Below are 16,606 nucleotides of genomic sequence, written 5' to 3'. Positions count from 1 at the left end.
TTATTAACTACAAAATTGGATCACAGGTCTGTTCTGAGGGAGGGAAAAACAAAACAAAAACAAATGTTAAATATGAAAATGATCAAATTCAACTAACTATATAATTGGACACAGTTCAAACATAACCATCAATTCTTTTAATGGGAGAAAACGCTTACTAAAGTTTTGTGTGTCCAATCAAACTCTACAGTATTTTGGCCCAAATTCATCTGTCACTTAGGAGAAACTTGTCAAATCTGACCCTCATCCTAAAAAAAAAAAAAAAACATGAAAAAACTAAATTAAAGAAAATACAACCCAGGTGACATTAAATATGGTTGATTTGAAATAACATGGTTTTTGTGAGGCGAATTACTGGCTGAAAATTCAAGAGACATTCAGATCATTTTGCATATCATGAGCAAACGTAGTACAAGGACATACGAATGAGTTTCAACGTTTGATTTGTTCAGTGTAATGACGTCATGTGAGTTTGGGTTTCCGACGTCTCCTGACCCGCGCCGTCAACCAGGACCTGCAGCTGACGTCTATTTTTACCCCGGTAACAGAACAGCTGAGAGGCCGGGAACGCTGAGGTGAAGGCCAGACAGCAGAAGAGAGAGAGAAATACTCAGATGACCGAGAGATGCATCATTTGAACAAGTTAAGATGTGTTGATCGCTAACACTATAAATCTGTCTGGTTTAATTTTAGCATCAGTTGCTAACTTGCTACACTCTTAAAAATAAAGGTCCCAAAAGGGTTTTTTCACAACGATGCCAAAGAAGAACTATTTTTGGTTCCTCAAAGTTCCTTACAGTGAAAGAACCATTAAAGAACTCTTTTCAAAGGTTCCATGGATGTAAAAAGGATCTTCATGGAACCATCAATGCCAGTAAAGAACCTTGATTTGTCTTCACGTTGGTGAGTTTGGGACGGATGGTGTATAAGTGAGGAATAATACAGCACCTTCAAAGCTTCTGGCACGTAGAAGAGAGATTCCCATCATCACACACTCGAGCGGTTTATGGCGGCCGTCTCAACACGCTTCCCGTAACACCACACAGCACGGCTTTACTAGATGGTAAAACAGATAAATCCGATTTCAGAGAAGTACACCAACTTCTGATGACCCGAATGGCACTTTTTTTTTTTACCACAGATAAGGGATGTAGTTTTCCACAAACTGCCTCTCGTATTGCTTTTATAAAACAAAAGCATTACCATATAATGTTAAATATTTACATTAATAATCATAATTACAACTAAACTATTATAAGAAAATGTTATGTGTAATGGTACAGTACAGGCCAAAAGTTTGGACACATTACTATTTTTAATGTTTTTGAAAGACGTTTCTTCTGCTCATCAAGCCTGCGTTTATTTGATCAAAAATACAGATTTTTTTTTAATATTGTGATATATTATTACAATTTAAAATAATTGGTTTTCAATTTATTATACTTTAAATTATCATTTATTTCTGTGATGCAAAGCTGAATTTTCAGCATCATTACTCCAGTCTATCACATGATCCTTTAGAAATCATTCTAATATGAGGATTCATTATCAAAGTTGGAAACAGTTCTGCTGCTTAATATTTTTTCATAACCTGTGATACTTTTTTAGGATACTTTGATGAATAAAAAGTCAAAAGTAAAAAAAAGAAAAAAAGAAAAAAGCAAATGTTTTAAAAATAGAAATCTTTTGTAACAACAATATCCACTACTGGTCAGTCATTTTTTTTTCTTTCTTTTTTTGAAATAAATCAATACTTTTATTCAGCAAGGATGTGTTACATTGATAAAAAAGTGATAGTAAAGAAGATTTATATTATTAGAAAATATTTTTTTATTTAAAAATAAATGCAGTTCTTTTTAACCTTTTATTCATCAAATATATTAAGCAGCAGAACTGTGTCCAACACTCATAATAAATCAGAATATTACAATGATTTCTAAAGGATCATGTGATAGACTGGAGTAATGATCCTGAAAATTCAGCTTTGCATCACAGAAATAAATGATAATTTTAAGTATAATAAATTGAAAACCAATTATTTTAAATTGTAATAATATATCACAATATTACTTTTTTTTCTGTATTTTTGATCAAATAAATGCAGGATTGATGAGCAGAAGAAACTTCTTTCAAAAACATTAAAAATAGTAATGTGTCCAAACTTTTGGCCTGTACTGTATATACTGTATATGTCAAGAATAAAAAAATAAAAAAAATAATAAAATAAAAATATGTGGTATTTTATTAGTGTAAGAATTTACTAAAATCGGTAACATTTATTAGTGGAGAAATCACTGTATAGTCATAGTGTCATAGTGAAATGATAAAACAACTAATGATAAAACAACTAATAAAAAAAAAAAAATTACAAACATGGCTCCGCCCACAGGACTATCCATTTTATAACAGAAGTTCTCCTATGGTAGTTCAGTTTAATAATTGATTAAGCATTTAAGGGTGGCGCAGTGTTTACAGAGCAACTAGTTCAAGTTTAGCAGGTATAGCGTAACAATCAGCGCTCTATGATAACTCGTTTCTGCTATGATTAATAAGACCAGAAAGCCTGGCGGAATGTGACTGACGTGTGTGACTGACATGCTAATTTGAGCGCGGGCGATAGCGTTTGAGGGAAGTCCAGGACAGAAGCGAGGATTACGCTCTCAGCTAGCATCTTTGTTTAAGAGATTAGCTCTGTGACCTCCAGCTGCTGAAGTGCTTCATGCGGTCCGGTCAGCAGACGCGTCTCTCATGTGGAGCTCCAGCGCTCATTAAAAGGGCACACATGACCTCTTCAGTCATACGCTGCCTACAGATGCAAGTTCAGAAGTCATGATTACCATGTGATGTGCGTTCAAGTGATTCTGCTCGGACAAATCGGATGTGACTCCCTAAATAGCCTGAAGTCTATCTATATACATATCAGACGACATAATCCGTCTCTTCAAGGTTTTGGTTCACATACCTGTCAGACAGCACGTGCAAAAGCTTCTGAACTCTTGTTCTTTAAGATAGAAATGGATGTGCTGCAAGAATGCATTCCTATGAAAAAGTACAGGTGTTTTATGTTCCCTGCATGGTTTTGTGTTTCTTGTATTTTCTAGTTTGTTGCCATGGTGATTGATTACCCTCGCCTGTTCCTTGTTCAGTGTCTGGTGTTGTCCTTGTTTGTCTATATCTCTCTGTGCATGGATTTTTTTCGTGTTTTGTTTGTTTAAATAAATGCTTATGTTGCTCCCCGTTCCTCTGAAACTCCCAGCATTACAACAGATGTTCAGAAAATTACTCTGATCAAGATTAGACACGTTATTAATGATATAACACAAATCGCTCATAAACAGCTAAAGCATCAGTCATTAACAGATTGACAGTTAACTTACATGTTTTTATCTGTTAATCTTTTCTGAAGATTTATGTTTAAAAGTTTTGTGCTTTAACAACTAATACGCATAAAACATCACAGAATTCATCATATCCATACTGATGACAGAGCTGTGTTTTTTCCCTCCAAAATGATGTCACTTCCTGGAAGACGATGTCATTAGGAACCAGGGTTATTATAGTTTAAACTAAAATGATAAACAATTTTTTTTATAAATAAAAATAAGTTATATATACACACACACATCGTATAAATGTTTGGGGTTGGTACAATATTTTTTATGTTTTGATGGTCTCTTGCATTTATTTGATTAAAAATACAGTAAAAACAGTGAAATATTATTACAATGTAAATCATCTGTTTTCTATGTGAATATCTAGTAAAGTGTAATTTATTCCTGTGATCAAAGCTGAATTTTCAGCACCATTACTCCAGTCTTCAGTGTCTCACATGATCCTTCACAAATCACTCTAATATGATGATTTGATGATCAAGAAACATTTATGATTATTATCAGTGTTGAAAACAGTTTTGCTGCTTCAGATTTGTGTGAAAACCATGATAAACGTATTTTTTTCAGATTCTTTGATGAATAGAAAGTTCAAATGAGCAGCATTTATTAATTACTGTCACTTTTGATCCATTCACTGTGTCCTTGATGAATAAAAGTGTTAATTTATTTTTCTTTTAAACTGTACATGGCGAAGAGCAAATGAACTGCATTACAGAAATAACCCAGAGCAAAACCCATGATGCATGACTGCTGTGACCTGCCTCATCTCGTCCATTCTCTCAGTGTATAAAAGCACAAACTACAGCTTGAACATTGCATAATGCAGACAGGAAGTCTTTAAAATATAGTTTTGAGCAGCCAGCTTTAAACACGTCTGTAATGAAGCCTCATCATGCAAACGAATGCACATAGAAATCACACAATGTTTGACACGTTCATGTTTGCATTCAAATGATCTCGAGAGGTCTGGGACTCTCCTGAAACACTCTGATATTACTGATAGATACGTTTTTACATGCTACGCTGTTTTCGGCAAATAAGTCATGAAATCAACTGTAGGGAAATTAACATTTCTACACATAAAACTTCAGGCTAGAACACAACTATTCAGAAAATATCACAGTACAGAAATTACACTATTTCACGGTTCACCAAGTATACAACAAAAGGTCTAAACCCAAAGACAACTCCAATCATGGTGGAATGAATCAATTCATCTGTGAATAAAAAACAAGAGGGCTTGATGAAAAGAAATGTCATTTCTGCAAATTGTTACTTTAATACATTTTAAAGAAATCCGTCCATCCTTCAACCTATCTTTTTCTAAAACTTAATGGTTTGTATTCTTCGCCTTACAACAAACCGCCACAACATGTTAGGGGGAAGTAGATTGAATACTTTTTTTTGAAGTATTCTTCTTGAGTAATATTTCATGCATTAGATAGTGAGAGATGAAGTGCAGCTGTGGTTTGGGGTCTTTAGGCGTTGGTTGATTTAACAGGTCAGGTTGATGGTCAGGTCAGAGGGTTCCTCAGCGGGGCAGGAGGGCTTTGCTCTCGATCTGCCCCTGCTGAACCTGCCCTGGGGTAACAGCCACAGAACGGCCCTCATCTGGGTCATGGAGGTGTTGGCATGTACATACAGAAGTAGAGGAACCAATGGAAATCTGCTTTGAATTCTTTTTGGGAAACAACGACTACACTGCTGGTCAAAAGTTACCCAAAAGTGCTTTTTTCAGATATTTCCTTTCATGTAGTGTGTAATAAATCTGTTTGTGAATGTAAAAGGTCAAAAAGTTTCAAAGATCAAAGTGAAGATAAATGGAGTTTTTGTCTCCTAAAAGAAAGAAGTGATTCTGAATCGAGTCGTCTGTAATTTCAGTCTCACTTCCTGCTCGAACCTTCTTAGGTTTGTGACAAATATGCATAATGCCAGCCGATAGTCTTCACTGACTGCCGGTGAACAACGTCTCCTTTGCCCCGCCCTCAAACACTGGTTGCAGCTGACACTGGAAGAGATTGGTTCGTGTTCAAAAGACTGGGCCGTCGGACCAATCAGAGCAGAGTAGACCAATCACAACAGACTGGGCCATCTGACCAATCAGAGCAGAGTAGACCAATGACAACAGACTGGGCCGTCGGACCAATCAGAGCACAGTAGACCAATCACAAAAGACTGGGCCTTCTGACCAATCAGAACAGAGTAGACCAATTACAACAGACTGGGTCATCTGGCCAATCAGAGCAGAGTAGACCAATCACAACAGACTGGGCCATCTGACCAATCAGAGCAGAGTGACCAATCAGAGCAGAGTAGACCAATGACAACAGACTGGGCCGTCGGACCAATCAGAGCAGAGTAGATCAATCACAACAGACTGGGCCATCTGACCAATCAGAGCAGAGTAGACCAATAAAAACAGACTGGGCCATCTGACCAATCAGAACAGAGTAGACCAATCACAACAGATTGGGCCATCTGACCAAGCAGAGCAGAGTGACCAATCAGAGCAAGTAGACCAATGACAACAGACTGGGCCGTCGGACCAATCAGAGCAGAGTAGATCAATCACAACAGACTGGGCCATCTGACCAATCAGAGCAGAGTAGACCAATCACAACAGACTGGGTCATCTGACCAATCAGAGCAGAGTAGACCAATCACAACAGACTGGGTCATCTGATCAATCAGAGCACAGTAGACCAATCACAACAGACTGGGTCATCTGACCAATCAGAGCAGAGTAGACCAATCACAACAGACTGGGTCATCTGACCAATCAGAGCAGAGTAGGCTCTCGGAAAAAGGGGTTTACACAGTTTTACAGACACCATGAGAAAAGAGCTAATGTGTGATGTATATTATAAGAAAACAAAAGTGTTTTTGACTTTGGATGCATGTAAACCTGTTGTAGGAGAAAACTATACAATATTTGAATGAAATTAGCACAGATTTACAACATTATACAATGAATGTCACAATTGACCAATCACAGTCAAGTATTCCGGAGAGCCGTGTAATAATCATGGCTTGTTAATGGACAAACGTCACTGCATTAAAGTAAATCATTCCTGAAATAATCACTTCCAGACTGGGGTCCGGCTTCCCGCCGCTATAGGGAATCTCACACTTCCCATAGGCTCTTCATCATGTGACCGACGCTCATTCTAGGAAAACTTTCCTCGAGCTCGGTGTGAGTCTGCGGATCCAGAGCAAACACATCCGAACAACACACTCTTATACTGCGGTCTAAATGATCTTCTTCAAACCAGTGACTGTATTCATCTCAAATAGACCTATTGTTATCTTTATTAGTCAAATCTGTTGACTTTAGCAGTCTTCGTTGCATTATATGCCAACAGTGACAGTTCAAAACTGGGAAAAAGCACTTCTTGTGTTTTATGCCCCAAGTTTGCATGCCTGTAACTCAATAAGTGTAAAAGATATCTCAATATCCTTATATATTTTGGTTTTCAACCAACTTTTCTTTTGGTATCCATATTTATAAGGCCCAATATGGTTCATTTCCAGAAATATTGTGATCTCAATGCGGATCCATGTCCAAATTGTTGAATTTGACCCATTTTCAATGGCCGAAAACCAAATATGGTTCACTGTGCAACAAAGCTGATACTTACTGCATTTAAAGAGGAATGTATGAAGAATTTAAAATATATATCTTGTTTCCCTCTAACAAAACACTTGCATACAACGTACATAAAATGTTGCTTATTTATGAAACTTGTTTAAGTGTTGATAAAAACAGAAAGCATGAAGCTAGAATACAATTGTTTTATTTTAATTGTAGTTTTAATTCAGTTTGGTCTAAAAATCTAACTACAAATGGAAGGTCAAGTTGAGTCCATTGCATTGTGGGATACATTTTCTCCAGAAGTGTCCTGCAGCAAATTTGGAAAATTAAGTAGATTATCTGGGTTTTCTGTATCTATATGCAACATTAAACTAAATACTACAGTAATTTTAGTAGGCTATGCTTTTCCAAAGTCGTGTGAGCAATGTTGAGCACAAATGTAATCTAATGTTTGCAGATGCCGCCACCTTGTGGTGGACAGGAATGATCACACAAGCGCAGCAGTTAAAGGGAATGATCATTGGGTCATCATAAACTCGCTCTCGTGTCAGTCCAAAGACTTCCTTTCTTCTGTAAAACACACACACAAACACAAATTTTTTTTGAAAGTGCCTTTTTTACAGGTTTGGAACAACATGATAATGGGAATTATGGATGAACTATCCCTTTAAGTGCAAGAGCGTGTAAAACAAGAAATGTTTCTTGAGCATCAAATCATCATATTAGAATGAAGGATATAGTGAAGGATCATGTGACACTGAAGACTGGAGTAATGATGCTGAAAATTCAGCTTTGATCACAGGAATAAATTACACTTTACTATATATTCACATAGAAAACAGCAGATTTACATTGGAATAATATTTCACTGTTTTTATAGTACAGCCTTGTAATAATACAGCCTTGGTGAGAAGAAAAGTCTTTATATTTGTCGTACCATGGCACAGCATATTCAAAACATATCATATGGTAATTTGATATAACATGGTATTATATATGATCTTGCTCATGTTCCTTGAAAAAACTAAAACAAAAAAAAACATTCATTTAGAATTAATTGATTTATGCAGTGGTGATTTGCTACTGTGTTCATTCAAGTTCTCTCATGGGAAGCATAATTCAGAAGTAATAAAATAACTATTTAAATACATTTTAATAGTTTGACTGTTTTTATAATCAATGTAGTAATTTCAAGATAAATCACACTACATGCATTGAGTTTAAGTTAACACTTTACTCAGGGCTGCCAACTTTTGGGTTCAGCTTTGAGTGAGAATAATGGATTTTTGTAACAACAACAACAACAACAACAACAAAACAAAACAAAAACAGCAGCAATTATAGCAACAGACATAAGCACTACCTACCTGCCTCCCCTCCCGCATGGTTGCCAGATTTCCGTAACAAAACCTGCCAAAAAATAAAATAAATTTTTTTTTTTTTAATAAAAATAAAATCCAGCAGAAACCAACAGACTTGGGACAAACTACTTAAACTACTTTTTTCAAAATATGAACACTTGTAATACGAAAACGACACCTAGAACACTACAATTGAAAACATGAAATGTTAAAATAATTGACTCAATATAAAATAAATTCTATACCAAAATTGAGCAAAATCACATGTACCCCTTTTCCACCAAAAAAGAACTGGTTCAACTTGCGAACCTTCTCAGAACCTGTTTGTTTTTTCACTGACTAGAGAGCCCAGCGAACGACGTCGTTACGTCACTGTGTACGTTGCCGTAGGATACGTAAGGCTACGTCTTAGCCTTAGCTTTCCCAGAAACGCTTGCGCCAACTTCAAGCATAACAATTACAATGTTGGACTACATCGTCTTTCTGCAAATGTTTCTCCTGGCTTTGCGATCCTATATCGGGGTCAGAAGGAGACGTTTAGAACACATTTGTGCAACTCGTCTGGATTACTATAGACGGAGGTTACATTCGAGAAGAAGTTCGACAATAACCCCGCCCCCAGCCCCTGACGTAAGCATGACGTGGTAAAAGAACAGTTCTAGTCCAGCAAAGAGTTGGTGCCGCTTTGGAACCAATTTTCCTGGCCGAGAACCGGTTCTTTGGCTGTCGAAACACAAAGAACTGGTTCGCGAGGTGGCACCGGCTCCGAACCGGCACCAGCACTGCCTTGGTGGAAAAGGGGTAATGGTGAAATATACATTTTTCTCCATGTTTAGCTATAGTTTTAGGAACAAGACTGAAACTAAACCTGAAAAAAAACGTTTCTTTTGGGGCATTCTCAAAGGTACAAATCATTCCTAAACTTGAAGCTTGTTATATAGTTTTAAAGTTGTGTGTGTGTAACAACTCTGATTCTTTCACTCGATTCTGGACCACACAAAGAGACATGAATTGTTCGTCTTCCGGTCACAAAACATTCACTTCGGCAGCTCGGCTGGAACTTACAACTTATCAATAAATAAATGACTTTTACATGATTAAGCTCTTTTCTTATATCTAGTCTTTTTTTTTTATATACTGTCATGAAGAAAGAAATACAAACAATAATACATCATACCTGGAAAGACTTGAGAAAACACAAAACAGATATGAATTGTTGGTCATCCGGTCACAAAACTGTTGAAAAATCATACATATAAGCATAATCAAAAGGAATATACAGAAAGAAAAGAAACACAGCAGTTTGATTAAATCCTTCAGTGGTTCCATTGCCCATTGGATGGTGTGGGGTCGTTTGTGATTTCTTAACACCAGAGAACTCAAGCAAGTGCCTAATGAGCTCACTACAAAAGTTGGCCCCCATGATCCGAACGAATGCATTCTGGGAAACCACAATAACAGAAATAGTTATCCCAGAGCTTCTTTGCTACTGACCTAGCGGACTGGTCTGGGCAGCGAAAGGCATGGGCAAGCTTGGTAAAATGGTCAGTGACCACTAAAACATCAACTGACCTATTTTGTTAATATTCCGCTGTCCAGAAATCAATGCAGACCAACTCAAGTGGAGCTGAAGTCCTAATGCTCTCCAACAGAGCCCGACCCTCTGGCTCTGGTGTTTTTGCAAGCACACAACGGCCACATACCTTTACATTATTCATGAACATCTTGTTCAATGTCCGTCCAGTGAAAATGCTGGCGGGAAAGTTGGAGAGTACGATACTGGCCCTGGTGTCCAGCCTCATCGTGACAACCCATCAACACTGCGGTCTTTAGAGAAGGCGGTACTACATATTGAAATCTTTCGTGACGTGTCAAAGGATCCTTTGAGACATGATACAGGACACCATCATGCAAAGATAGCCTCTCCCATTACTTCAAAAGCTTCTGTACAGCTCTAGGTTCTCCAATGCGTTCTAGTCTTTGCTTTTGATCAACGTAGAATATCACCCTCTGCAAGTGTTCATCCTCAAGTTTTTTTATTTCTCAGTTCTTGGTGAGAATATGAAGGAAGGGCATCAAACCCAACATCTGTGACCTGTTGGACGAATCCGACCATAGGAACAGCCCTCACTCTTGCTCCTTCATCCCAAGAAAGATGGTTAGAAAAGACGTCTGCCACTTCAGCACTTGAGAAATTTCCGACTGCATCATTGTCTGGAATGACCTCCAGCTGATCACAAGTATCCTCTGCAGCCCTCGCATTGCGACCACTTACTGGCGTTTGACAATCATAAAACATCCTGGACAGAAGCACAGGTATGGTTCCTTGACTCTGCTACCAAATTGTTATAAGGCTCCCAAACAATGTGGTGACTAACTCAGCCATCAACAAAAGGTTGCCTCCTCAAAGTAACAGGTATGGTATTCTTTGGGCCAGGAACATATTTGATGTCAAACTCAAAAGCAGTGAGTTTTGCCACCCATCTTTGTTCACAGGCGTCAAGCCTGGGCTTGGTCAAGATATGTGTTAAGGGGTTATTATCTGTCCAAACTGTGAACTTGTGCCCTTTTAGCCAATGGCTAAATATATCACACACAGCCCACTTAAGGCCGAGAAACTCAAGGCGGTGTGCTTGATAGTGGTCTTGTGCTCTAGCAGTGATTTACTCACGAAGGCAATAGGTAGAGCCCTATTTTCTCCAGGACTCAATTGTGAAAGTACAGAACGTGAATGCCGTGTATTTTTTGTTGTCTTCATGTAATGGGAGATTATAAAATCCTGAGGTCAAATCCATAGTGCTAAAGAATGAATTGTCACCAAGCGCTGGGGTAGGGGGTGCGCATCTTTCACAGTTCGTGCATTAAGCCAGCGGAAATCTGTGCAAATGCGAAGATCGCCATTCTTTTCCAGCACTGAACCAAAGGCGATGCAAATTCGCTAACTGATTTACAGATTATTCCCCTCTCCTCCATCTCATTCAAAGCTACATGTAACTTCTGGTACTGTGAAGGGGGGACTCGTTTGCATGGTAAGCGACATGATTTAGCTTTACTATATCAACGACATCAGGAACCATTTCGCCACTCCAACGATGTACGCAAAGTCAAGTCAAGTCAAGTCAAGTTTATTTGTATAGCGCTTTTCACAATACAGATTGTATCAAAGCAGCTTCACAGTATTAAATTTAAATAATACAACAAAGTTTGTTTCAAGAGGAATTTATTGATTGATAAAATTAAATTAATTATCCCCAAAATATCCCCAACTGAGCAAGCCAAAGGCAACAGTGGCAAGGAACCGAAAAACTCCATCAAGTGACCTAATGGTGTCCTAAAACTCCATCAGGTGACCTAATGGAGAAAAAAAAAAACCTTGGGAGAACCCAGGCTCAGTCGGGGGCCAGTTCTCCTCTGGCATTTATGAGCTAGAGGCCGGATTGTAGTTTGAACTGTGGGATTATATGAATGCCTGGCTGAAGAGATGCGACTTTAATCTAGTTTTAAACTGGGAGAGCGAGTCTGAGCAACGAACAGTATCAGGAAGACTATTCCAGAGTTTTGGAGCCAAATGTGAAAATGCTCTCCCTCCTTTGGTGGTTCTGAATATCCTAGGTATGACCAAAAGCCTTGAATTTAGTGATCTTAAAGAGCGCGATGGATTATAGGGCGATAGAAGATCCGTTAAATAGACTGGAGCTAAGCCGTTTAGGGCTTTATAAGTCAGTAGCAATACCTTGTAATTAATACGGAACTTTATAGGTAACCAATGCAGTGATGATAAAATCGGTGTTATATGATCATATTTTCTTGATCTCGTAAGAACTCTAGCGGCGGCATTTTGGACTAACTGTAGCTTGTTTATTGAGGATGCAGGACAACCAGCTAATAAGGCATTACAGTAATCCAGTCTCGAGGTCATGAATGCATGAACTAACTTTTCTGCATCAGAAACTGATAGCATATTACGTAGCTTAGCAATGTTTCTAAGGTGGAAAAAGGCTGTTTTTGTAACATATGAAATATGATTTTCAAAAGACAGGTTGCAATCGAGTATAACACCCAGGTCTTTTACTGCAGAGGATAAAGTAACAGGACATCCTATGATGTTAAAGTTGTATTGTGCGAGGTTTTGTGGGCGGTTTTTTGAACCGATAAGTATTACTTCTGTCTTGTCTGGATTTAATAAAAGAAAATTACGCGTCATCCAATCTTTTATATCTTTAACACACTCTGTCAATTTGGAAAATTTAGCGTTTTCATCCGGCCTTGATGAAATATATATTTGAGTGTCATCAGCATAACAATGGAAACTAATTCCATGTTTCCTTATAATATTTCCAAGTGGCATCATATATATTGAAAATAACAGAGGGCCTAACACAGATCCCTGCGGCACTCCATAGTTTACTGGAGTTATGATCGATTTTTCTCCATTTAAATAGACAAAATGGTAGCGGTCAGATAGGTATGATTTGAACCAGCTTAGTGCTTGTCCTTGAACACCAGTATAATTTTGTAGTCGATCTAAGAGTATTGTGTGATCTATAGTATCGAACGCAGCACTAAGATCAAGTAAAACTAGTATTGAGATACAGCCTTGGTCAGAAGCTAAAAGTAAATCATTTGTGATTTTAACGAGCGCAGTTTCAGTGCTATGATGCGGTCTGAATCCAGACTGAAACTTTTCATAGATATCATTTTGTTGCAAGAAAGAGCCCAGTTGAGCGGACACCACTTTTTCTAATATTTTAGACATAAATGGAAGATTTGAAATGGGTCTATAATTTGCTAGATTATTATGATCTAATTGTGGTTTCTTAATGAGAGGTTTTATAACTGCCAGTTTAAATGTTCTTGGAACATGACCTAGAGATAAAGATGAGTTAATAATATTGAGGAGAGGCTCTTCCACTACAGGTAACACTTCTTTCAGTAGTTTAGTTGGTATAGGATCTAATAAACATGTTGTTGTTTTAGATGAAGTGATAAGTTTATTTAACTCTTTTTGTTCTATAGTTGTAAAGCACTGTAATTGTTCTTGCGGGGTGATAATTGAAGCTGAATTATAAGGCGCGATTGAAGATTGAACGTTTACAATTGTGGTTCTGATGCTTTCTATTTTCTCAGTGAAGAAGTTCATGAAAACATTACTACTGAACTGTAACGGGATATTTTGTTCGGGTGACGTCTGTTTATTTGTTAGTTTAGCCACGGTGTTAAATAAAAACCTTGGATTATTTTGGTTGTTTTCTATTAGTTTGCGGAGGTGCTCAGCCCTGGCCGCTTTTAGGGCCTTTTTATAACGTGACATACTGTCTTTCCACGCGATTCTAAAGACCTCTAAATTAGTTTGTTTCCATTTACGCTCTAAAATACGGGTTTCTCTCTTTAAAACATGCGTAGTATTGTTATACCATGGTGCTTTATTTTTCTCTCTGACCTTTTTTAATTTAATAGGTGCAACCACATCCAATGTTCTAGAGAGAATGGTGCTCATAGTGCTAGTTAGTTCTTCTAGTTCATCTGTTTGTTTGGGTTCAGGCAGCAGCTGAGACAGATTAAATAAGCAATTTGAGAAATTATCTATGGTGGATGGGAGGATTGTTCTGCCTGGTTGATAACGCGACGCCGCATGACATATTACAGCAGTGCGTAATATGCAAGTTACCATGTAGTGATCAGTGACTTCATCACTTTGTGGAATGATATCTATATCGGTTGGTTCGGTTCCATGTGATATAATTAAATCGAGTGTATGATTAAGACGATGTGTTGGTCCGGTGACGTTTTGCTTGACCCCAAATGAATTTAATAAATCTGTAAACGCAGCTCCTAACGCATCATTTGGATTATCTACGTGTATGTTAAAATCTCCAACAATTAATGCTTTATCGACATTGACTAATAGGTCTGAGAGAAAATCTGCAAACTCTTTTAGGAAATCAGCGTAAGGCCCTGGCGGTCTATATACGGTAGCCAAGGCTAGAGATAATAGGGATGTTTTTCTAACATCTAAGAGCGTAACATTTGGTACAAGTACTTCAACTAAAAATAAACTTATAACCCGTTTTCTGAGTAACATTTAGAATATCTCTATAAATGGTTGCAACACCTCCGCCACGACCAATCAGACGGGGCTCATGCTTATAACAGTATCCAGGAGGAGTAGACTCATTAATACCGAAATAATCATTTGGTTTAAGCCAGGTTTCAGTAAGGCAAAGTACATCGAAGCTATTATCTGTGACTATTTAATTTACAATAACTGCCTTAGGTGTGAGTGATCTAATGTTTAGAAGACCTAGCTTTAGAAATAGTTTTTGTTTACTAATAGCAACATTTTCTGTTTTAATAACAATTAGATTTTTCCTAGATCCTGCATTAGATTTATTATTTGATCTCACTAAACGAGGAATAGACACGGTTTCTATGCAATGTTCTACACTAGTATTTATATCAGTTGAATTGGTGCAGCAGAGACTATGATTTGGACTTTTGGTTACTAGTCAAAGGGTATTTAACATTTTGGAGATGTTATCTGACAGAAGAGCCGCTCCGAATCTGCTTGGGTGTAAGCCATCAGCACGGAAAAGCCTAGGACGCTCCCAAAACAGATTCCAATTATTTACAAAGAGCAGTTTCTGCTCATTGCACCATGACATTAACCATTCATTTAGCGCAAATAATCTGCTGAACTTTTCATGCCCTAGTCGGTACGTGGGAAGCGGTCCTGACACAATGATCGTTGTTTCAGGTGATGTGCTGCGTACCGTATCGATTAGATTCCTGAAGTCTTTCTTCAGAATCTCCGTCTGGCGCAGCCTGATGTCGTTCACTCCCGCGTGCAGGACCACAGTTCCGACGCGCTCGTCACCGTTCAGGATCTCGGGAACGCGAGCAGCGATTTCAGAAACACGAGCACCAGGAAAGCAGTGACTTTGCACCTTACTTTTACCTAACGTAGCGTGTACGTGCCGAACGATGGAATCGCCGATGATCACAGCATCGTGTTCTGTTTCGCGTAGAGGGGAGAAGCGGTTTTGTGTGGATAACTCGAAAACCGGGAGTGTCGGAGAAAGTCTTGGTCTAAACCTGACTCGCATCTTCCGCTGCGGAACCACCCAGGCTTCGTGGTGGCGTGTTGGAGCCGGAGTGAACGAGACCATGGCTGATTGCGACCGATGCTGAGGAACGCACGGAGTAGACGCGGTCGGAGTCAGCGGGTTAGTAACGTTAAACACTGATTTGTGTGCATCGGTACGTGATGTTTCAAGAGCCAAACACCGGTCTCTCAGCTCGGCCTGTCTCAATAAAAGGTTGTGGATCTGTTTCTCAACAGCTTCCAGCTCAGACTGCAGTGCGTGCAGCTCAAATGTGTCCTCACCTGCACCAAACGGTAGACTACATACATCTGATATATTCGCCATTTTAACAGATGGACAGTGAGTTAGCAACGAAGCTACCAGTGATGCTATCAATATTAATACTAATTTATATTATAAGTTTGTTTGTTTGTAAGTGAGTGTGGAGAAGACGCGTTCAGCCGTGATCCACGGACGTAACCTTTAAGAGTATGCAGCGTTGGATCACTAATAGGCTTGAGACGCGTCTGCTCAACAGTCCGCGTTGTAACAATGAGGTTTGAGCAGTAACGTTAGTGCTTCTCAGTGAGGAAAAGTAGAAAATCTTCGTTGTAAGCGAGTTTAAAGAAAAAAAATCAAGAATTATAAATCAAATCGATAGAGCTCCAAAAACAACAACGCATTCAGACGCAACGCATGATAATAACAGGACAAGACATTACTCACCGTGTTTGTTGAGTGTTTCTTACTCACCTGAGCTTTTATGAACTCAAAGGCGCGAGAGAAAATAGATAAATAAAAATAGCTGAGCGCACGGGTGGCGTGTTAACAGGCTAGCGAATTACTAGCGTGTTGTGCTAGTAGTAACGGAAGTGAGCGATGTCAGGGTTGGGTAAGCTGTATTTAGTAGTAATATAAACAACTAGAAATTGTAGTAAATGATGGTTCAAAACAAGGAAATACGAGGCTAATACGGAGCTTACAGCACCGAAGCAGACAAACTCAAGCACACTCACAGCAGGCAGCGAGGCAGAGAGAAAAATCAAGAATTATAAATCAAATCGATAGAGCTCCAAAAACAACAACGCATTCAGACGCGACGCATGATAATAACAGGACAAGACATTACTCACCGTGTTTGTTGAGTGATTCTTACTCACCTGAGCTTTTATGAACTCA

The sequence above is a fragment of the Leuciscus leuciscus genome, assembly GCF_965113295.1.
Source record: "Leuciscus leuciscus genome assembly, chromosome: 18".
Classification (NCBI taxonomy): domain Eukaryota; kingdom Metazoa; phylum Chordata; class Actinopteri; order Cypriniformes; family Leuciscidae; genus Leuciscus; species Leuciscus leuciscus.
The sequence above is the reverse complement of the archived record's forward strand: the minus strand, read 5'-3'. Positions refer to the sequence as shown.